Below are 24,479 nucleotides of genomic sequence, written 5' to 3'. Positions count from 1 at the left end.
TTATTTGAAAACAAGTAAAAATGAAAAAATATAGAATAAAATAAAATAGAGCATGTTTAAGGTGATAGGAATATCTACAAAATCAGAGGGTAACCCATAGCTGAAGCAGTCTTCACTGGGTTACAAATGTAGCAGGCAGAGTCCACATTTGATTAAACTTTCATTCATCTCACTGCTGTGTGCAGTTTTGCCCTTTTTTGTGAAAGCAACTGCTAATGCAGCCAGAGTAAGCCTCAACAATGCAAATCCAATCTCGTCACTGTACACTGAAGGTTACAGCATGCAGCAATGAAACACCTTTGCTACCTGCATTTTATTTTGAAAAAATTAAACTTCACTCTTCAAAATCCAACCCAAATAATTCCTCCCATTAAGACTTCTCCAGTCAACTCCTCCTGTACCGTCAACTGTGCCAGGTAGATACCTCTACTTTTCACTCCTATCACGGTGTACTGCAATTACTTGTTTACGTGTCTATTTCACTTACTGGATTAAGTGAAATAATAATTACATGAACAAATGTTAAGAGCTCATGATGTGTCGGGTACTATAGAAATAATGATGAGTAAGACAGATATGTTTCTGAACATTTGTGGTGGGTCTTAAAATTGAAAAGACAAAATAAAAATGCTTCAACGGATTGAAAGTCAAAATAAATAACAAAGTAAGAAATATCACCTGCTGATCTTAAAAAGTCAAGTCTCCAGGCCCCACTGAACAACATTCAAAGTCCTAAAAGGATTCGCAGATACGATCACAATCATTGTATTTCAATTTTGGAGAGAACAGGAGAGGTGGCGAAGGATTGGAAACAGCGAAAAGAGTAATATTAAAGAGTTTATGTCAATCTCTAGAAAAAATTATCTAATAAATTATGAAATGTAGGGTGGTAAACACCTTCAAAAGGAAGCAATGCCTGGGAACCAGCATGGATTCACCACCAGCAGGCTGGAGAAATTAACCCACTGTGACCTTTGGTTAGAGGACTAAGGAGTAGAGCAGCAGAATGCTACAAATACTGACACCTTAATTTCAATCAGCTTTTCAACAAAGTCTCCTCGAGTATTTTACTTGTGGCTGTGAATTAAAAAATTAAAAAGTTAATAATTCAGCTTTGTAGATTTCTAACTGATTGAACTGCCAAAGAGTTTTAATTACGAAAGTAAGATCAACTGGAGTTTCCAATGATATGCTAGAGTTTTAATTCATGGGCCTGACATTTCCGTTTAAAACAAAAATACACAATTCTCAAGTCAATGGATAATCCCATATAATATGTTTTATAACAAGATCAAGATTTAGAAGATCTCAATAGACTGGAGGAAACAAACCAAAAACAGTATCAAACTCACTAAGGGATCATCATAAAGTGCTTCCATCAGGTTCGAAAAACAAACTGTACCAGGAGGAGGAAGCCCACATAACAGCAACTGCAGCTCATGTAAAGGCAACATAGTGTGGTTTCTCCTGTGTATGTTTTTGTTTTACTGAAAGAGCAACATGACATGGCAGGCTAAAAAGGGAATGCACTCTCCACCCCGTGGATTGAAGCACTGTACGTGGACTGCGTTCTGCACTGGTCAGATATAGACAAGATGGAAATAATTACATAAATAGCATGACCCATGCCTTCCAGGAATTCAGTCCAGTAAGTGAAACAGACATGTAATCATGTAGTTACAGTACATTGTTATAAGAGCAAAAAGTGGAGCTATCTACCTCGCAGTTGATGGTGAAACAATCAAGATCCCTTGTCCTCCTCACAGGACGTGAGATGGGGGTGTGGCTCGCTTCTTCAGTGCCCCACTGCTCAAACCTCTCAGGGAGACCAGCAGGCTGTGGGGCTTTGACCCCACAGCAGTGGATGTTTACAGCTCCTGACCCCCACTGGGTGTGTGTTACAGGGAGATCTTTAGGTTTAGCCATTCATAGGCAGCTTGTGTTTACCAGCTCAATTAGCCCCTGCCTTATCCCAAGAACGGAGGGCTTTCTGTATCACAGGGTTCTTGCCTTCGTATACCAGAAGAATCGGATCACACGTGGGCTTGGAGAATGAGTTCAAGGTTTTATTGAGAGGAAGCAGCTCTCAGCAGATGAGGGAGCCAAAAAGGAGATGGTTTTCCCCTGGAGTCAGGCTGCTCGAAGGCTTGGGCTCTCCTCCAACCAAAACCAAACCATCACTCTGCCAGTTGGTGGTCTGCTGGCATGCAGGTGCCTGTCAGTGTCAACGTCCAGTCACCCATGCGTTCCTCTGATGATGTGCTCCTCTCCATGTCCAGCTGCCTGTGTGTCTGCCTGCTAGAGTCTCGGGGATTTTTATAGGCACAGGATGGGGGTGTGACAGACCAGGGTGGTCTTGGGAAATGCAACAGTTGACCAGGAAATGCCTGTCCTCACCTAGGTCCATGGAGGTGGAGCTCTAGCCAGGAACCGCACCCTCCTCTACCCAGCACTTCCCTTCCCTGCTCCCGTATCATTTAAAGGGACCATGCGTTTCTCTACCCAGCACTTGCGTTATCAATAGTACAGAAGGAGTTGACTGGAGAAGTCCTAATCGGGGGAACTATTTGGGTTGGTCTTGAAGAATGAGTATGATTTTTTTCAGATAAAATATAGGGGCAAAGGCATTCTAGCCCTAGAGGAACATAAAAAGGGCAAAACTGCAGATAACAAAATCATTTAGGAGTCCATAGCAAAAGTCTAGGACAAGACGACAAGGATTGAATAAAGGTAATCACAAGGAGGTGTGGGAAGGGAATGTGTACAAGAATCATTAAACCCCCAGGAAGAGCATCCACCAGGGGTCAGCTGATTGCTTCAGCAGTATCACTCATTAGGCATTTGTTAAGCTCCTACTCTATGCCAAGTACTATGTACCAGATGCTAGGGAGGGGCTAGAGATACAGAGTTAAACAAAGCCAAACAATAGTTTCTGCCCTCTTAAAGTTCACAGTCTAATAGGGGATGCATAGATAATTAAACAATTCCATAAATAAAGTTGTGACTGTGGCTACAAAGGATAGTACCAAGGATTATAATCGCCTATAAGAGGGTACTTGATTTTTACCTTTCCAGACATATCAGGGAAGGTGTCTCTAAGGAAGCCGTGTTTGTGCTGAGATCTGAAGGATGGGAAGGAATGACCTAGTAAACAGGAACAGGTGCTCTAGGCTAGGGACAGAGCACAGGAAAGCTCCCTGTGGCAGATGAGTTCATGGCAAATGTAAGACCAAGACGACCTGACCCCCCTCACCAAGTTTGAAGGGGTATGGGGTCAGGCCTTCGTCAAGACCTGGACATCCCTCTTTACTCCTGACTAAATTAAATGTTCTGTGAGGACAGGATCTCTACATCATACACCAGTTGGGGCTTTTCAAACATGGAAATGAAACAAGTAATGATTCTTTCAAACAGAGGCCGATCAACGCATTGAATTCTCATCATGTCATCACTTGGTCTTCTTCCAAATTCTATCCATTTCTCATGCACCTGTTCAGGTCTCACCTCCTCCCCCCAGCATTCCAGGACTACTCCAGCTTGTGCACAGGAAAGCAGTGTATTCAGTTGGCGGTCCAGGCTCAGAAGAAGGCTGCCTTATTTTGTCATGTCATGCACCAGCTTTGTTGACAAGACAGCAGGAGAAGGGTGAGAATGATGTCACAGCTGTTCTTAATCTCCCACACAGGAGGTCCGTGGTAAATAAGTAGATTCCCAATTGATTTATTTCTTACTTCATGGACTTGAGTCTTATAGAATTCTAATTAAATTATAGAAAACACAGAAAGGCACACACATGGTAGATGTGGAAGGCAAAAATATATTCACTGGGTTAAAAAAAATAGTTTCTCATTCCAACATTATCTCTGTGTACTTTCTGCAGTATAGCACAGCCGTCCTTGAAACTTAGGGCTCTATCTTATACATGAAAAATGAATTTTCAGGCTAAGGATATAAAAACCTCAGGTAGGCTTTTCCAAATTGGTGTGGGAGTTTAAGGGTTTGGAGGCATTCCAATCTAAGCACAGAGAGACATCCATCATGCACTGCCCAAGTTCATCTTCACTGCTATGTTAATATGAAATGGTCAGCGGTTATTTTGGTTGAGTTAGATTTATTACTACATTTAATTTAAAAGAAAACAATCAAGCAGAAGAGAGTCCTTTCTTCTCTCTCATCAAAACATTAGTATCTCAGAGACAGAGCAGCTAATGATAGAGAAATCAGAGCTACATTCCATTAGGCAGAAAGGGCTCATCCTCACTGCATGTGGAATTACAGAAAGATATTTCTTTTCACACGTGGACAAAACACAGTGAAATATTCAAAACCGAGGAGAGGTGGCTTGCTAAGAGCATTTATAAATGCTTTATCTTCAGCCCGTGGATCTTTGGCTCTGCGGTGTCTCCAAAGGGCCCAGATGCTGCTGTTAGTCAAAAGCGGCCTGAAGATGACTCTTGGTGAAAGCACCACGTGGGTTTCATTCTGCTGACCGCTCATCAAGTATTCATAGGGCAATAAAACGCTTGCTTGCATAGCCAAAAAATGAAAGACTTCTGAAGGCCCAACAAAATAGTTGTGCATGTTTCCAAATACAACCAAAGATAAAATTAGATGTTACCCAAAAAAGCATGTTTGCCCAAACTTTTACCAACATTAGGGTAATCATAACTGTAACTTCACTGCAGATAGTTGGCCCAGTGAATGTGTCATGTGAAAATCTATACTATTCAGTACTTCGTGTTCTTAATGACATTTTCTGCTTCGAGCATCTTCTGACCCTAACAATCTAGAAACCCATCGGTCATTCCTTACACGATGTTACAAACAAGACCCTACTTTCTGGCAGGATGTCAAAGGGCCTGGCCAAACGTCTACTTTTTTCAAGTACAATTGATAGCGGATGACAAGGTCCAGCTCTTCTCTAAATTCTGACAACTATGCAACAACAAATAAAAAACATTCCAATGATTTACTGTTTTAATTCTACGCTTTGTGTTCTGTGTTTCTTTAAGAAAGGTGCAAGTGTATGCATGAGAGTCAGGAAACACTGCGGTTACCATGGTAATTATCTGTGTTTAGAGAGCGTGTGGAGTAAAGGTCCACGTAGTGGTGGAAGAAGAGCGCATGTTAACGATGGCTTTTCACGAGCTTAAATCATGTTAAGTTCCCACTTTCAAAGAAACGTTTTAAAAAAATGTAAGCTTTCATCTGGAAAAGCCGTAAGTGCCAAAGTATGTTTTGTTCCAGGGGTGCTACTTTCCTGCTAGTAATGAGATTCTATCTAAAGACAGAAGTTAGGACCTAGTGGGCCGTGACTCCTGGGGAGGAGGGGGTTTCCTGATCAGTCTTCCCTACTGTTTTGCCTGGGGACACATTCACTCGTTTGCTTCCCACAGTCTGGTTTTCAGACCCTTTAAAATACCTTGGGCAATCCCAGGGAGTTACTCTACAAGAAAATATCAAGTCCCGTTACCTAGAGGCTCCCGTCTGAGCAGAATCTGGCACAAGCTTAGCACAATGCCTCACACCTAAAAGTCTGAAGGTGTCGCTTGACTGACTGATGGAATTGCTTCATCACGTTTACAAAAGCAAAGGGCCTAACAACTAACCAAAAAAATCGAACATCTTAATTACGAAATGGGCAAAGGACATTTTTCCAAAGAAGATACACAAATGGCTGATAACACGTAAAAGGATGTTCAATGTCACTGGTCATTAGGGAGATGCAAGTCAAAATCACAGTGAGATGCCACTTCACACTCATTAGGACAGTTATTATTATTATTATTTTTTTTTTTAAAAAAGCAGAAAATAAGCTTCGGTGAGGCCATGGAGAAACTGGAACCCTTGTGCATTGCTGGTGAGAATATAAAATGGCAAGGCCTCTGTGGAAAAAGTATAATGATTCCTCAGAAAACTAAACACAGAATTACCATATGATCCAACAACTGCACCTCTGGGTATACACGCAAAACAAGTGAAAGCAGGAACTTGAACAGATATTTCTATACCCATGTATGTGCATAACAGCATTAATGACATAAACCTAAAAGTAATTGAAGTGTCCATTGGTTGATGAGTGGATAAACCAAATGTGGAATATCCATGCAATGGAATATTTATTCAGTCTTAAAAAGGAGGGAAATTCTGACACATGGGATGATATGCATGAACCTTGAGAACATACTAAGTCAAATCGGCCAGACACAAAAAAGACAGATACTGCATGATTCCACTCCTATGAAGTACTCAGGGTAGTCACAAATCGTAGAAACAGAAGGTAAAATGGTGGTCAGCAGGGGCTGGAGAAGAGGAGGAAAGGGCATTAGTGTTTAATGGGAACAGATTTCAGTTTTGCAACGTTAGAAAGAGTTCTGTGGATAGATGGTGGTGATGGTTGCACAACAATGTGAATACACTTAATGCCACCGAACTGCATACTTAAAATAGTTAAAATGGTAAATTGATGTTATATATTTTTACCACAATGGAAAAAAAAGCCAGAGGCCTGCCGTGCCAGAGAAACTCTGGGAGAATTGTATTTGCACAGCATTATTACTGAGATGGCAGCTGAACAGTCGGAGTAACCGATGTTGTTCTGTTTTGTAACTAGGTAGTCTAAAAATAAAATAGCCACTTTCCACAAGTCATGGCCTTCATTATAAATCCCCAAAGCCAAAATTTTTGCAGGTGAGTGATATTCACAAAACATCCATTCTTCCCGGTTCTTCAGACCAAGTTGCCAGTTAGACAACGAGGACATTCCAGCAGGACAAACGCCCTGAAGAAACGCAGGAGCCATCAGCACCGTTCAGTGTTGGGCTTGGCTCTGAGAAAAGACAGCCTGCGTGCTGCAGGCTCCCCTCGCTTGTTTTCATGAAGCTTGAGCAAATGTTTTAGAAAGTTATTTCTAAATATTTCTAAGCTTGTGACAATGAAGATCACAAATTGATTTTGAAAATAGTCACTCAAAGAGAAGAGGGATGCAGGGATAGCAGATGCCTTCCTCAGGAATTAAACATTGGCTCATGGGTCTGCAAGTTAGGAGAAATGTGTACAACACTAATGAAAATCGAGCTATGGGTTTAGAAGAAATTGGATGTAAGCCATCTTTTCGGGGATGGAGGGTACAAGTGATTCATAGGATTTGAAGGAACTGGAATGTTGCTCTATGCAGGTGAGTCTGAATTATTAGCCTGGAAGCATAGGAAACTCTAAAAAGATTGGAAATAATCAGGAAGTAATGATCACAGTAAATAATGGGAAAATGCCCATTCACGAATTTGTGTAGGCCTAATAACAAGTTAAAAGTTACAAATAGAAGTACAAATAATTAGGAGTTGAGTATAACTAGTTATATTATTAATTAGCTTGATAATAAGCTTTCTAACTGCAACAAATTCTGCAACAGATCTTATGCACATAAACTATACTTAAGTGTTTCTAGAAATGTGTGCATTTATCAATTCTGCCAGTCACATGTTCCAAGCAGTTGAATTATGGGAGCAGGCTCATTAATCTGAAATATAGTTTCTGAATCACATCTACACAGTAACAAACCTGCCCTCGTTCACTCACTGACCCCAGGAAAGCTGTAGACTGGACAGCATCGAATGTCAGGAGAGTCTGCTCATCCTACCATACTTAGCAGGTCTACTCAGTAGTGTCCTGGGATTCCCTTCACAATGAAAACATCAGATTCTCATGACCACTTGAAGCAGGAAAACATCTAAGAGGGAGAGTGGCCACCGGCATGATGAGGATTCTCATGTTTTCTGAGGTTAAGATAATTTAGGATGATTCTTCACCTGCTTTGAGAAGTCAAAGATTCTACAGGTTATTCATACAAGGTAAACATAATATTTTTACGAATGGCAATGGAGTTGTTTCCTTTCACTGGTGTTAAATAATGCCCCAAGAGAAGGTATTTCCTCCCATGAGAGAGTATTTAACGACCAAAGGTATTTTACTCATTCTGGCTCAGTCCCAGAAAAAGAATTTGACCTCTCATTGTCAGGAGATCCATCTTTAAGAAACGTGTTATCACGGATTAATCCTGTATCACCCATGGTCTTCATGCCACCAAGGCTTGCTTTACAAATATTTATTCAAGGAGTTGAAAAAGGTCCACACTATGTTTGGTAGTGGTTTTATTTCATTTCCTTCAAATAGTACAGTAAAGTACATAACTCTTTGTTGTGCTGCTGTAGAACGCTGTAAAACTGAACTGGACAGATCATTTTAAAAGTGAAAGCTCTTTGTTTTTATAGTCTCTTTGCAAACAAAGCATACTGAAGCCTCAGCCTGTATTAAAGAGAAACACTTTTTTTTTTTAAGAGCAGTAGGAAGTTGTTGGGTTTTGGTTACTTCTTTTTCCTCATTTGGTAAAAGAATAAGATAGCAATGTGTGGTGGATGGTGCGTGGTTGCTCTAAGCATAACATAGATGTGGTCAACCTAAAATGTCTTATCACTTTCTGTGCTTGGAACCAGCTGCTCAAATTGGTTAGTTATTTTGTAGCTGAAGTTAGCAGGAAAAAGTTCTACGTGACTTTTAATGTTAGTTTCAAATGTTAAGTATTAGTATTAAAAGAATTAGCTGTCCCAAATTAAGCCTTGCTCCCAACGCTGCTTCATAAAACCTAGCATTTTTTGATAGTTAATAACAATTGCTGACATTCACTGAGCAGTTACGACATGCCAGGCACTGCTCAGTGCTTTCTAAACATGATTTTATTTAAACCTCAGATCATTCCCATGAAATAAGGAATATGGTCTCCATCGTACCGAGGAGAAAGGGCAGACTAGATCATTTATAACTTACCTGAGGTCACACAGCCATGAAGATGCAGCCTGCACCCCACATCCCAGGATCCCAGCCACTGCCAGGCTTACGTCTGAGCTGTGTTGCTGGCTTTTCCCTCCATCCTTAGAAAGCAAGCATGCCCAGTGGGCCTGCAAGGAAGATCTGTTCCGTGGCTGAATTTAGCATGTTTGTCCCACATGCATCACAAGATAAGCCAGCCTTTCCAGGCACCCGTTAAGTAAAAGTATTTTAGAACCGAATGTCTCACACTTCACTCCTGGGGATCTGGTTAAAATGCAGATTCGGATGCAGGGGGCCTCAGGAGGGGCCTGGGATTATGCATTTCCAAGAGGCTCCTCAGACAGCACTGATGTTGCTGATCCCTGAATACACCTTGAGGCACGAGGATTTGGGGAGCTCATGAAACCAGTTAGTAGACTATGGAGTGGGATCTCGAGCATGGGAGCAAGGTAGATTATTCAGTAAGACACAGAAAATGTATTTCAACCCTTCAGGAAAACGTTCAAAAGTCATCAATCTACCAGCCTCTCCCCTCCTCCTTCCTCTCTGGGAGGAGAAGAGCCGCCATCCCAGAGGGACACGCAGTTGGCGTTTGCTGTCAGAGTGGTTTGGGGCCAAATCGAATAAGCATTTTGGTCAATGGATTTGCAATTTTCATGACTCATAGAAAAGTTGTCAATCAAATAAATTCTTACAGAGCCACACAAGGACTACTAGATAGCCGACGACATTGGAAAAGAATATTTAAAGCATCAAAAAATATGGCCGGGTGCGGTGGCTCACGCCTGTAATCCCAGCACTTTCGGAGGCCGAGGCAGGCGGATCACGAGGTCAGGAGATCGAGACCATCCTGGCTAACACGGTGAAACCCTGTCTCTACTAAAAAATACAAAAAACTAGCCGGACGAGGTGGCGGGCACCTGTAGTCCCAGCTACTCGGGAGGCTGAGGCAGGAGAATGGCGTAAACCCGGGAGGCGGAGCTTGCAGTGAGCTGAGATCTGGCCACTGCACTCCAGCCTGGGCGACAGAGCAAGGCTCTGTCTCAAAAAATACAATACAATACAATACAATACAATAAATAAATAAATAAAAATAAAATAAAAAATAAAAATATTTCTCGTCCGTTGCAAGTGGAAAGAGGCCATTATAAAAATAATTATGAAGAAATACTAGAAGGATCTACACCAAAATTTTAATAGCAGTTATCTAGGGATAAAATTTAAGGTGATTTTATTATTTTGCTTATCTATATGCTGTAAATTTTCTACAATAAATACGTGTGACTTTGAGAATCAGAAGAAAAATCATGTTCCATACTTAATTTTAAAGTTTACTCTGTGCCAAATCCATGATGACTCTTAGCGTCCCTGAAGGTGGGATGACCAGGAGTTGTGGCCGTCCCAGCTCAGACAAAAGGAAGCAAAGAGAACCATTTGTGGAATATTCTTGCAAAACAATGTGCCTAAACCGGATCCGTCCTCTGGAGCTAACTTCCATTTCCAGGAAACACGAGGTGGGGAAGAGACGTAAGTTAAATGATAGCACAAGGGAGCCAATGGACAGATCCAGAATGTGGGGCATTCTCCAGGACAACTGACCCAGTTTCTGCAACAAGGACATGAAGGGGGAAGGGGGGTCTGCTCTGTATTGAAAGACACTCAAGAGACATTGCAAACCGGTGCAATGTGTGGTGTGTTTAAGGAGTAACTGCTGTGTCCTCCCAAAATTCCTATGTTGAAGCTCTAACCTAATCCCCAGCGTGACGGCATTTGGATGTAGGACCTTGAGAGGTAGTTAGGTATGGATGAGGTCATGAGAGTGGGGTCTCCATGATGGGATCAGTGCCCTTATGAGAAAAGGAACAGACCCGAGCTTGCCTCTGCGAGTGACCACATAGGAGTAAGACAGCCTGACACCGAATCTCCTGGCACTTCGATCCTGGATATCCTAGGCTCCCGAGCTGTGAGAAATCAATGCTTGCTGTGCAAGTCACCCAGTCTATGGTACTTTGTCATCACCCAGTGAAGTGGCCAAGACATGGCATCCCAATTGAATACACCAAGTGTCAGAAAACATTTTTAAACAACACAGAAATTTTTATTATGCAAGTAATATTAATTTTTAGGTGTGCAAATGGTATTGTGGTTATCAAAGAAAATGTTTATAGTTTTTTTTTTTTTTTGAGATGGAGTCTTGCTCTGTCGCCCAGTCCGGAGTGCAGTGGCGCCATCTCGGCTCACTGCAAGCTCCGCGTCCCGGGTTCACACCATTCTCCTGCCTCAGCCTCCCAAGTAGCTGGGACTACAGGCACCCACCACCACGCCCGGCTAATTTTTTATATTTTTAGTAGAGACGGTTTCACTGTGTTAGCCAGAATAGTCTTGATCTTCTGACCTCGTGATCGCCCACCTCGGCCTCCCAAAGTGCTGGCATTACAGGCATGAGCCACTGTGCCCAGCCATGTTCATAGTTTTTAAAGATGCAGGAATATGTAGGAATAAAATAAGTATGTATTCCTGAAGGATGTAGGAATAGAATAAAATGGTAGTACAAGACATATTTTAATGCTTTCAACAAAAATTGTATAAATGGGTAGCTTAAGGGCAGCAGCAACATATCAACAACTATCAAATATGGGTGATGAATAAGTATCCACTGTACTCTTTATTCCCCTAATTTTGTGCATTAGAAATTTTTCATAATGAAATATGTAATCAGGTTTCCTAATCTCTGCACTAAAGTCAAATACTAAGGTAAACTAGGACACAGATCCATCTGAGACACACAGATATTTTAAGCTGGAGAAAGCATCATCATCTATGCAAATTGAACCTTAGAGAGTTAACACGATCCCACTTGAGTAATTGAGATAGCTGAATAATCTGGATTGCGTGAGTTGTAAAGAGAGGACAACAACATTGTGATGAGGCTATATACAGGCTGGATTCTGAATTCAGAAATAATTCGTACAGATTAAGAAGATCATGAGGATAATAACTTGCATGTATATAGTGCTTTATGGCTTATATGTATTTTCAGGTACAGTGCTTTACTTCATCTTCATCTAATCTCCTTTACTTCTATTCTAAGTTGTAAAGATTACTTTCCACCTTGTGTTAGAGATTTCTGCAAATTCAATCAATGAGCACTTATTACAGTACAAGTCCCGTGCTTGGAGCTGGAAATGCAGGAGAGACACGGCCTGCAGCTCTGCCAAGCGAGAACCTTCCAGCTCGGATTCATGAAGGTTCGGTCTTGGAGAAAGGAGCAAGTCTCAGCAATCAGACCAGATTTAGAACCTCACGTTGAGCAATGAACTCCACATTTTGAGAAGAGACCCCACTCTGTTTCCACCTCTTCTGAAGCCACCTGCTCACTCAACAGGGACAGCATACTTGGTCTCTTCCTTCACAAAACAAGCGAAAGAACATTAGATGACAACCTCCTCAACTTACCTGCACCTGCAACACTCTGCACAGGCAAAGCATGACTATCTTTCAAACATCTTTTGGGCATAGGGAAAGGTCGTTCCTTCCCTGTTTCCAAGGACAGCTTCGCCTGTGCTCTGTGTGCTTGCCCCTACCCCTCCAGAATCTGATCCTGTCAGTGCTGCCGAATCACTACTTTGTTTGTTTGTTTGTCTTTTGAGATGGAGTTTCATTCTTGTTGCCCAGGCTGGAGTGCAATGGCGTGGTCTCCGCTCACTGCAATCTCTGAGGCCTCCCAGGTTCAACGGATTCTCTTGCCTCAGCCTCCCAAGTAGCTGGGATTACAGGTGCCTGCCACGACACCTGGCTAATTTTTGTAATTTTAGTAGAGACGGGGTTTCACCATGTTGGCCAGGCTGGTCTCGAACTCCTGACCTCAAGTGACCCACCCATCTCAGCCTCCCAAAATGCTGGGATTACAGGCATGAGCCACCACACCCGGCCTGGAGATAGATTTTATAACAATCGAAGGAAAGCTATAGACCCTTTTACCAGGAAAAGGCATGGAACATATACAGTTGTATGAAATTTCAGAAGGTAAGCGAAAGCCCCTTGCAGCACGGACCTCCTGAGAGTCTCTCTTCCACCTGGTCGGTACCATTTTACCACCATCTACCTAGTTACAAGGTCAAACAGCAAAGTCCTAGGTAACTCTTCCACATTTACCCCAACCCCTTCCAAGTGGTAACCAAATCCTGTGCCTTTTCCTCCTACATGTCTGTAATCTGTTTCTTCTCTAATCTATCCACAACACTACCTTAGTGCAAACCCTCATTATCGGTCACCTAAGTTACTATAACAGGCTACAACTTGTCTCTATTCTCCCCTCCAACCTGCACACCGGCAACTAGTGTTCTGGTTTTCTCTGCATCTCTAAGATGTAAATCTGACTCTACCATTCCCCAGATTAGAATCCCTCAATTCACAATAACTTAAAGGCAGAAGCAATCCAAAAATATTCATTGACAGATGAATAGATAAACAGAATGTGGCCCATCTATACAATGGAATATTATTCAGCCTTTAAAAAGGATTAAAATTCTGATAGATGCTACAGTATGAATGAACCTTGAGGAAGTTGCGCTAAGTGAAAGAAGCCAGTTACAAAGGGGTAAACAATGTAGGCTTTGACTCATACGAGGTGCCTAGAGTAGTCAAATTCGTAGAGACAAAAAGTACTGGTCACCAGGGGCTGGGAAAATGGTGGTTGCCAGGGGCTTTGGAGATCGGGGAGTGGAGAGTTATTGCCTAAGGGATGAAGAGATTCATTTGGGAAGATGAAAAAGTTCTAGAGCTGGATGGTGATGCTGGTTGCAAAGCAACGTGATGTGCTTAATGCCACTGACCTGTATGTTTAAAATTGTTAAAATGATAAATTTTATGTTACATTGTTTTACCACGATTAAGAAAAATCCTCCCATAACTATCACCTAGAGATAAATACTAAATTCCTTAAAATGACATCTAAAATCAGGATCCAGCCTGACCTACTCCTCCAAACTCTGTTCACAATTCACCCTTAATTCCTGATTCCCTGACTCCCTCGTAGCTGTTCACAGAACTTGCCTCTCCGCCAAGTGTCCTTCTTTCTGCGCAGGAGACAGTCTAACCTAGTGCTGAAGAGCCAGGACTCAGAATTGCACTGCCTACTTTTCACTCCCTGCTTGGCCACTTACTGGTTGCACGAGTTATTACCCGACCTTGCAATTCTTAGTTTCCTAATCTGTAAAATGGGAGTAATAAACTCGTAGTTATTGTGGCGATTAAGTGAACTAGCACATGTAAAACACTTCAGATTGTGCCTGGAACTCACTAAATGCCTAATAAGTTGTCATGTGTCAGTCATCTGAGACTGTCTCTTGATTCTTTTTTTTTTTTTTTTTTTTTTGACACGGAGTCTCGCTCTGAAGCCCAGGCTGGAGGGCAGTGGTGCCATCTTGGCTCACTGCAAGCTCCACCTCCTGGCTTCACCCCATTCTCCTGCCTCAGCCTCCCGAGTAGCTGGGACTACACACGCCGCCACCACGCCCGGCTAATTTTTTGTATTTTTAGTAGAGACGGGGTTTCACCGTGTTAGCCAGGATGGTCTCGATCTCCTGACCTTGTGATCTGCCCGCCTCGGCCTCCCAAACTGCTGGGATTACAGGCGTGAGCCACTGCGCCCGGCCATCTCCTGATTCTTACGAAGCAGTGTCTGTGATGGGATCATATGTTGGGAGCCATCCCTGTTCTCCCACCCTCATCTCAGGAAGCGCCGGGCACTCCTTGCTCTGCATTCCTTAGTAGTACCTTTTATATACTTGTATTTCTTTCAAAGAAGCAGTGTCATTATCTGTTTACATGTGTGACTCCTCCAGTGAACTATGAGCGCCTAGAGATCAGAACTGGTCCTTTCTCGCCTCCCTACAGAGCCTCAGACAGTCTGGCAGGTGCTACATTTTGTAAGCCATCAGCCGAACTCTGTTGAATAAATGAGTCCACGTTGCAGAGGGAATTCCTGCTGGAGTGCAAGACTGGATTAGGTGCCCCTGAAATCTAGGAGACTCTAAGCCTGGGAGTCCAAGATCTCTGCATGTCCACACTAAATACTTGCACATCGTCTTTGCACATTTGCTTTACAAAAGCAAAGAAAGCACACCCTTCGCAGGGCCTGTGCTTACCTCTGCCATACACGTTTGATAGCAAAATACAGCACGCCTGATCCACGGCAAAAGAACATCCATGTCTTTAACAGATTTGGGAATTTTTACCCCAGATACAAGTTGAAATTACTGCTGTAATCGATTGAGAAAATAGTAATGGAGCATCCGTTTCATACCAGGCATTGAGGATATAGTGACAAGCAAATTCTTACAGGCACTGCCCTCGCCGGGCACCCATGGAGTACACATCGATGTGTGCCCAAATGCAGCCCAGGTCCCTTTCATCCAAGTGACCTTACTGTCTTGACTGAAGGCTGCTCTACACACGTCCACTCTATGCAGAAGCCAGCGATGGAAAGAAATTAAGGTACTAAGCACGCCCTCTAACCACTGAAATGGAATCACTTCAATGACAAGTCATCACTGGCCAACTGTGCATGTAAAAAGATCTCCATGGCCGACTCCTAAGGAAGAGGTGCTTCCCCTGTACTTCAGCCTCTGGTTCTGACATTACCTTGAACTCCAGGTAGAGCTAAGATTTCCTACACCCACCCCACCCTCTTCACAGGATATGTTAAGCCTCAGGAAGAATGCCTTAGTAAACATCGTTTTCTGTTTCAACTTGTTAATAATTGCTGAATTTGGTTTGGGGGAATGTTTTATTATAATGGCTGTTAACAGGAAGGTCTCCAACTGTCAAATCACCTAACAGGCTTCATGTGGAGAAAATCTAGGTGTCCCAAGGGTGATCCAGGGCATCTCTGTGGATTACCAGGTTAAATACAATGAAAATTGTCCAGCAAAGAGATTGAGGCGGCAGCAGTTGGGGGAGTGCGGGGGGAGGGGGGGGAGAGAGAGAGAGAGAGAGAGAGACCACAGTTCATAAGAGAACAAAGAAAACAGAATTTCAGATTCAGGATGTAGTGGTACCTGTTTCTTCCCATGCTCTATTTTTCACAAATCCCCTGGGGATCTTGATAAGATGCAGATTTTGATTCAGCGGGTCCAGGTCGGACCTGGCTCTCTGCATTTCTAGCAGCCTCCTAGGCGACGCCGTGCTGTGGAGGGAAGGATGACGCTTTGAACAAGCAAAACCTTCTCGGTTCATTAAGAACACGGATTCATGCATCCTCTTAAAAAATAACAGTCAACTTCATTTCTTCTTTTGAAGAACTTCGGGGGAAATATTTTAAACATCTCTTTCCTCAACGATGGCCTTATTGGGTTCGTCTAAAGCAGGGTCTAACTCTCAAATCTTGAGGGAGCCCCTTTATGAGAGACGGTGGAGAAAACTGCGTTGGGAACAGGTGGGAGAACGCCACCCAGGAAGGGGGGTCAGGTTCTGGTTCAGGAGCAACAAACAAACACTCCCTTCCATTCGCACCTTCTCAGGCTTTCCCGGTGCTCCCGATCTGAGAAAGAAAAGTTTTTGAAGATGAGAATGAGGATGGCCCTCATTTTTCAGACTATATGAATACCCCAGAAGACATCAGTTCAACCTCTCGTTATGTTTCACAGCCACTGGGAAAGCCATTTAAAGATTTTGTAACTGTTTTCATAACTTAACTTTATGGAAATCTGAACTGTCCTGAGCTGGATCAGATGATCCTGAATGAAAAATCCCTTCAAATATTTAAGACTTTTTTTTGACTCTCCCAAAGGTAAGATTCCACAGAATCCAGACATGACATTCTCCCAAGAATTCGGCTGATGTTCCATAAGCCTTGAAGCCTTCCCCACCCTGGCCCTCAATTCAGCTTACCTGCCTCCCACTGAAATATTTAGACTCACGGAAGCCACCTGGTGTGGGAGGAGCATTTCCCCGCGTGACAAAATGAAACATGCTCACTGCAGCCTCTGCGCCCACAGCCATTCGCAAGCCACGCTGTGTCCCAAGAAACACCAGCTTTCTACACAGGGCAGCTCCTGATCTAATGTCACCAGGGGGCCACCCGTGGGATGTAATCACAAGCCCGATCCCTGCTGGCAGACTTCAGTCCCCTAATGCCTCATTTTCCCTGCAGGGCTCCCCCAGCCAGCAAGTGTTCAAGCCGGACCCCAGAGGCAGTGACAGCAGGACTGGAGGCCTAGCCAAGGGCACAGCCGGGAGAAGAGCCACACAGCTAATTAGTCCAGCAACCACATGCCTATTGTTCTCCTGTGTTCACCAGCCGGAACCTGATCCGCCAAACTGCTAGCCCACCGGGCAGAGCAACACATTCCAGAAATCTGGGCTGTCTGCCAACGCCACCTCGCCTGAAAGCTTCCACCCCCTGAAATCCAAACCTGGGGACCATTAGCCCAGGAGCCCTGCCTGATCATGCACTGCACTGCGGGGCACAGGGAGAGACCCTCCCTCGGGACATGGACTGACCCACAGCGACAGGGGACAGCAAAGGCCACGGCATCCTGCATTGCACCCCAGTGGCCCCGAGTGGCGGGTCCTATGGACCGGCCCAAGTGCCTGTGCTGGGTGGTTCTGCCACCTTCGCCTTTTGACCTGCTTTGGTGGTGTCCCCAGTCTTGAGGACTGACTGAAAGGAAAGAAAGCACTGCTGGAACACTGTGATCATTCGCAGTAGGGCTTGCTGGGTTTGAGGCTTTTTCTTTCCCGTTGACAATTGTCCCAAGACCTGACCCCCAACTCTAGGTAATGCTGGCTGTTGGCAGGGAAGTAAGTTTCTGTTACTTTGAAATGTCCTCTCATCTGGTATTGGTGTACTGTATCCTAATAGAGACCCTCCTCACTCCCAGGGATACCCGGAGAGCCCCTGAGCTTTACGTCAAGAAAGAAAAAAAAAAAAAAAGAAGGGCAAGATATTAAGAAAACTATAAAAGGAGAACAAGCAATTCTCATGGAAGGCTTCCAAAAGGTACCTTTTCCTACGTCTCACAACGCTGATCTCCCCTCTCTATCACTTGGCTCTTCTTGAATTTCACTGAACCAGGTGTAAAGGGAAGAGACCCAGCTGGGACCCCCATCCCCCTTTAAAGGTGACTTTTCTGCAACTCCCCCAAACCACCAGGCTCCCCTCATCTTTAAGGGGAGGACATTGTCAAATACCCCTCTCCTCCTCCTGCCTCGACTTTTCCTTCTTCTTTTCCCAACACTCTCATCTCCCCAGACTCTTCCTGTTCCCATTCTAGGTTCGAGCATTTTCCTTTCTGCCTCATCCTTCTATGCCCTCAGAGCACCACTATCCCCAAAGTCACCTCTCCAGTCTGCACATCCTCTCAAAGCACGTTGTTTCAACTTGTGGGACGTATCCACCTGGATTTGAAGCCAATGCCTTAAACTCATCGTGTCTAAGACCAAGTTCATCCTCTCCACAAAACAAGATCCTGCCTCTACTTTCCTTCTTTATCTTAATGATGTTAACATTCGTCCAGAAAACTGGGTTTGGAATCCAGTAATCTGCTCATCGTCATCTCTCGCAATTCCAACCTCCAGTAGTTTCCAAGCAATAGCCACTCTCCCTCTCATACTCTCCCCTTTCTTTCTCTCCACTCTGTGCCATCCCAACAGACCCTATGTTACCTGCCGAGACTGCTGGGCAAACACCGAACTGATGCCTGTCTTTATGAATCATCAAACTTTAGAGCAGAACTGGGCCTTAGAAAAGATTCTGTAAGCCTCCTTATGCTTCCAGATGAGGATAAGAACTGAAGCCTGGGAAGTGGGCTTGCCCAGCCTCCTCGGGTTTTGAAGGAGTGCTCTCATCTGTCCCAGACGTCACTGCTGATGATGTCACTCAAATATTGCAATCAAGACTCTCTCCACTTGATATCAGTCTAGTCACTGAACATAGTCATTTTTTCCTGTCTCCATGCTTTGCTCATTTTGCCTCTTTTCCCTAGAGTAAGTCCTCCCCAACATCCCTCTCCCCTTTCTCAACCACCGCTTAAACTCACCTCAGGTACCACTTCTCCACGTAGTCCACTTTGATCCCCCCTCTACTCCTGGCTGTCTCTCCTTCTTCTGAGCTCCTCCAGCCCTTTTCTAGACTTCTCTTGAGACACAAGCGTAACTCTCCCTTCATTACAGTTATTTGTCCTACTTAATATTGCAGACTGCTCTACTTGTTATTTTTTTACCATTTATAGACTCCATCAGTATGTTCTGAACAAGAAATAGTTAAACTGAACTGCTTTCTATAGCCCTACTGTTTATTTAATAACCCAGAAGCTGGTGATAAGGTCCCCAGTGTCATTTTGGCCCCCATTCCATCCCTAGAATGATCCAGGGATCTGGAAGAAAGAAGCAGGTTAGGACGACAGTCAAATGAAAACAAGTAACTCTCTTGATGGCAGGAATGGTGGACAAGCTAAGTACTTTAAGAGAGCTTAAATTGGGCAAACCTGGCCGGGCACGGTGGCTCATGCCTGTAATTTCAGCACTTTGGGAGGCCAAAGCAGGTGGATCACCTCAGGTCAGGAATTCAAGACCAGCCTGGCCAACATGGTGAAACCCCATTTCTACTAAAAATTAAAAAAAAAAAAAAAAATTGGCCAGACGTTGTGGTGGGCGCCTGTAATCCCAGCTATTCAGGAGGCTGAGGCAGGAGAATCTCATGAATCCGGGAGGCGGAGGTTGCAGAGAGCTGAGAATCGCACCACTGCACTCCAGCCTGGGCAACAAGAGTGAAGCTCCAACTCAAAAAAAAAAAAAGGGTAACCCCCCATAACCCCTGCTCCTGGAACACAGGCTGATGTGGACCCAGATTTGTAGTCCCATTCTTCATGCAAGAACAAAAACCAAATGGAAGTCATCCTTTGGAGGGCATGTCATAAACACAATCAAAGCAGCTCCACATCATGGAGGCTGTCATAGGCGCAATTTTAATATCCTACAAAATACAAGTTGGGAAAATATCATAGACCCAAATATTCGCCAAAATTGAGATTATCCTGAAAAACAGTCAGGCCTTTGCCCACTGAGCAGTGGCATAATTAATACTTTCTATTCTAGTGACAAGGAGGTGTTGAGGAAAGATGGGATGAGCAGAAATCAGCCACTCCTTGGGAATAATCCCACGGTCAGAACTATATGAATTCTCTCAGGCTAATTGATAATAATCCTCTAAGCCTGGTTCACATGGCAGTTAAACCTTTAAACGGAATAAAAGGAAAAACTTTTTAAAGGGATTTTAATATTTATTTAAAAGGCTGAAAATGACTTTTTGTTTTTTTGAGACAGGGTCTCACTCTGTTACCCAGGCTAGAGTGCAGTGGCATGATCACAGCTCACCGCAGCCTCGACCTCCCAGGCTCAAACAATCCTCCTGCCTCAGCTTCCTGAGGAGCTGGGACTACAACTGTGTGCCACCATACCTGGCTATTTTTTTCTATTTTTTGTAGAGATGAAGTCTCGCTATGTTGCCCAGTCTGGCCTTGAACTCCTGGCCTCAAGCAATTCTCTCACCTTGGCACTTTCTCAAAGTGCTGGGATTACAGGCATGAGCCACCACACCTAGCCTGATTATTCTTTAATATTTTCAAAATAATACTTTCAAATAGTTTCAGTGGAAAAAGAAGTTTAATGTGTAAAAATATCTTTTTTATTTTTAAATAACAGTTTTACTAAAATATAATTGGAAGTTTGTTATACATATACATTGCAAAATGATTAATTACTATAGTCAAACTAATTAAAATATCCATCACCTCACACAGGTACCTTTGTGTGTGTGTGTGTGTGTGTGTGTGTGTGTGTGTGGTGAGAACACAAGATCCACACTCTCTTTGTAAATTTCAAGAGTTCAGTATTATTAACTATAATCATCATGCTGTACATTAGGTCTCTAAAACATATTCATCCTGTGAAACTGAAACCTGTATCCCTTGACCAGTATATACCACAATTTTTCCCACCCCCAAGTTCACCCCTGCCCCTGGTAGCCACCATTCTATTTTCTGCTTCTATGAATTTCACTTTTTTAGATTCTACATATAACTGAGATCATGCAGTATTCTTTTTTACTTGACATGCTTTTCAAGTTCATCCATGTGTTACAAATAGTAGGAATTCCTTCTTTTTTAAGGCTGAATAGTATTCCATTGTGTGTGTATGTGCGTGTGTGCGTGTGTGTGTGTGTGTACCACATTTTCTTTATTCATTCGTCAATGGATGCTTAGGTTGATTTCATATCTTGAGTATTGTGAATAATGCTGGAATGACCATGGGAATGCATACATCTCTTTGAGATATTGATTTCAATTCCTTTGGGTATATATTCAAAAGTAGGATTATCAGATCATAAGGTAGTTCTATTTTTGACTATTTGGGAAACCTCCATGCTGTTTACCATAATAGCTACACAAATTTACAATCCTACCAACATTGTACAAGGGTTCCCTTTTCTCCACAGCCTTGCTAACACTTGTGAACTTTTGTTTTTTGATAATGGCCACCCTAATAGGTGTGAAGTGATGTCTCATGGTTTTCATTTGCATTTCCCTGATGATAGGTGAGCACATTTTCATATACCTGTTGGCCTCCTTTGGAGAAATGTCTATTTAGGTTCTTTCTCCATTTTTTAATCAGATTATTTGGGGTTTGTCATTTCGTTGTATGAATTCTTTATAAATTTTGGATATTAACCCTTATCAGAGATATGGTTGCAAATATTTTCTCCCAATCTGTAGGCTGCCTTTCCATTTTTTAAATTATTTTTCTTTGCTGTGCATAAGCTTTTTATTTTGAAGTAGTCTCACACATTTATTTTTGCTTTTTTGGCCTCTGCTTTCAATGTCATATCCAAGAAATCATTGCCAAGACCAGTATCAACGAGGTTTTTCCCTATGTCTTTTTCCTAGTAGTTTCACAGTTTCAGGTCTATGTCTTTCTTTTGAGTTGGTTTTTGTGTATAGTGTAAGATAAGGGTCCTATCTCATTTCTTTGCATGTGGATATTCAGTTTTCTCCACACTGTTAACTGGAGAGACTATCCTTTCCATCTTGTATATTCTTGGCACCCTTGTTGAACATTAGTTGACTGAATACTCAAGAGTTTATTTCTGGGTTCTCTCTTTTGTTCCTATATGTCTATTTTTATGCTAGTGCCATACTATTTAAATTATTATAGCTTCGAAATATAATTTGAAGTCAGAAAGTGTGATACCTCCAACTTTGTTCTTCTTTCTCATGATTGCTTTGCCTATTTGGGGACTTTTGTTGTTCCACATGAATTTTAGAATTTTTTTTTCTATTTCTGTGAAAAATGCCACTGGAATTTTGACAGGGATTGTGTTGAATCTGTAGATTGCTTTGTGTTATATGTATATAATATTAGTTCTTCCAACTTGTGGTAGGAAATACTTTTCCATTTATTTGTATCTTCTTCAATTTTTTCATTAATATTTTGTAGCTTTCAGGGTACAGATCTTTCACACCCATGTTGTTCTTTTTGATGCTATTGTGAGTGAGACTGTGTTTGATTTTTTTTTTCCAGATAGTTCATTGCAGGTATAAAGAACATGACTGACTTTTGTATGTTGGTTTTGTGTCCTACAACTCTTCTGAATTCATTTATTAATTTTAACATGCTTATGGTGTTTTTAGAGTTGTATACATATAAGCTCATGTCATCTGCAGAGGTAATTTTATTTCTTTCTTTCCAATTCAGATGTCTTGTATTTATTTTTATTATTATTATTATTATTTTTTGCCTAGTTGCTCAGCTAGGACTTCCAGTACTGTGTTGAATAGGAGTGGCAAGAATGGCAATCCTTATCTTGTTCCTGGTCTTAGAGGAAAAGCTTTCAGTTTTTCCCCATTGATTATGATGTTAATCATAAGTGGCCTTCATTGTGTTGAAGTAAGTTCTTTCCACATCTATTTTGTTAAAAAAATTTTGTCATGGATAAATCCCTGGAAACATACAATATGCCAAGACCGAATCAAGAAGAAACAAAGTTTGAACAGATCAACAAATAAGGAGATTGAATTCGTAATCAAAAACCTCCCAACGCAGAAATGTCCAGGACCAGATGGCTTAATGGACAAACTCTACCAAACATTCAAAGAATAATTAATACCAATCCTTCCTAAGTGCTTCCAAAAAATAGAAGAGAAAACATTTCCAAACTCGTTTTATGAGGCAACATCACCCCGATACCAAAGCCAGACAAAGACACCACAGAAAACTACAGACCAATATCTCTAATGAACCTAGATGTGAAAATCCTCAATTAAGTATCAGCAAACCAAATTCAACAGCACAGCAAAAAGATTACACACTCTGACCAGGTGGGATATATCCCTGGGATGCAAGGTTGGTTCAACATAACACAAATCAGTCAATGTGTTACACCACATTAACCAAATCAAAGATAAAAACCACATGACTGAATGATTATCTCAAAAGATGCACAAAAAGCACTTTACAACAAACTCTTGTAAATAAACTTGCAAAGTTCAATTATAGCTAAAAATACAAAATATTCTTTGTTCAAATTCTAGGCACACGTTTTCTTTGGTAAGGTGCTAGAACAGAGAGCAATGAAGTGAGCTGAATGAAAAAGAAAGATAAAAAGATAGCAAATAGAGAGCATCATGCTGTAGTCTCCCTTTGAAAACGTTTTCGAGTAGAAAAATGCACATGTTTATTCCAAATCCATTTCAAGTACAAGCAGACATTTCAGTCTCTTGCCTGCCAACTCTCTGTCTTCTTTAACCCACTATGGAGAACACTTGACATCTGCGAGGAAGGAACAGCATGACTTTCGTTTACTTCAAGGTTAAAGGTGAAATGTATTTGTCATTAAAGTCCTCAGCAAACCCACAGAACAGGCCTTTTCTTTTAAAGGGACATCAAATATTTTAATGTGGTTAGAGGCACAAAGAAGACAACAGATGTTAACGTCTGGTGATGATGTCAGGACCACAATGATTTTTTTTCCTAAATTTTGTTCTTTTTTTATGTAATCGGTTTCAAAACATATTCAAATGATATTTAGGACAACCTAGAAACTAATAATTCATCTTGAACCTATGTCAAAAAGCAGATCCAAAGGAAGCACAAAATAAATTTTGTATGGTTTTTCCCTTCCCTTCTCTCTCTTTGGTCCCAAATATTACTCTTACTTCTTTTTAGAAAGTAGTACTATTGGCCGGGCGCGGTGGCTCAAGCCTGTAATCCCAGCACTTTGGGAGGCCGAGACGGGTGGATCACGAGGTCAGGAGATCGAGACCATCCTGGCTAACACGGTGAAACCCCGTCTCTACTAAAAAATACAAAAAACTAGCCGGGCGAAGTGGCGGGCGCCTGTGGTCCCAGCTACTCGGGAGGCTGAGGCAGGAGAATGGCGTGAACCCGGGAGGCGGAGCTTGCAGCGAGCTGAGATCCGGCCACTGCACTCCAGCCTGGGCGACAGAGCCAGACTCAGTCTCAAAAAAAAAAAAAAAAAAAAAAAAGAAAGTAGTACTATTAAAAAAATAAAAATAAATAAAAATAAAAACCCTCCAGTATCACACAACTGGAGTTCTAAATGCTTCCTTTGTCCATAGAATGAACCACTGTGA

Source organism: Theropithecus gelada, chromosome 17, assembly GCF_003255815.1.
Source record: "Theropithecus gelada isolate Dixy chromosome 17, Tgel_1.0, whole genome shotgun sequence".
In the NCBI taxonomy this organism is placed as follows: Eukaryota; Metazoa; Chordata; class Mammalia; order Primates; family Cercopithecidae; genus Theropithecus; species Theropithecus gelada.
Note: the sequence above shows the minus strand (reverse complement) of the source record.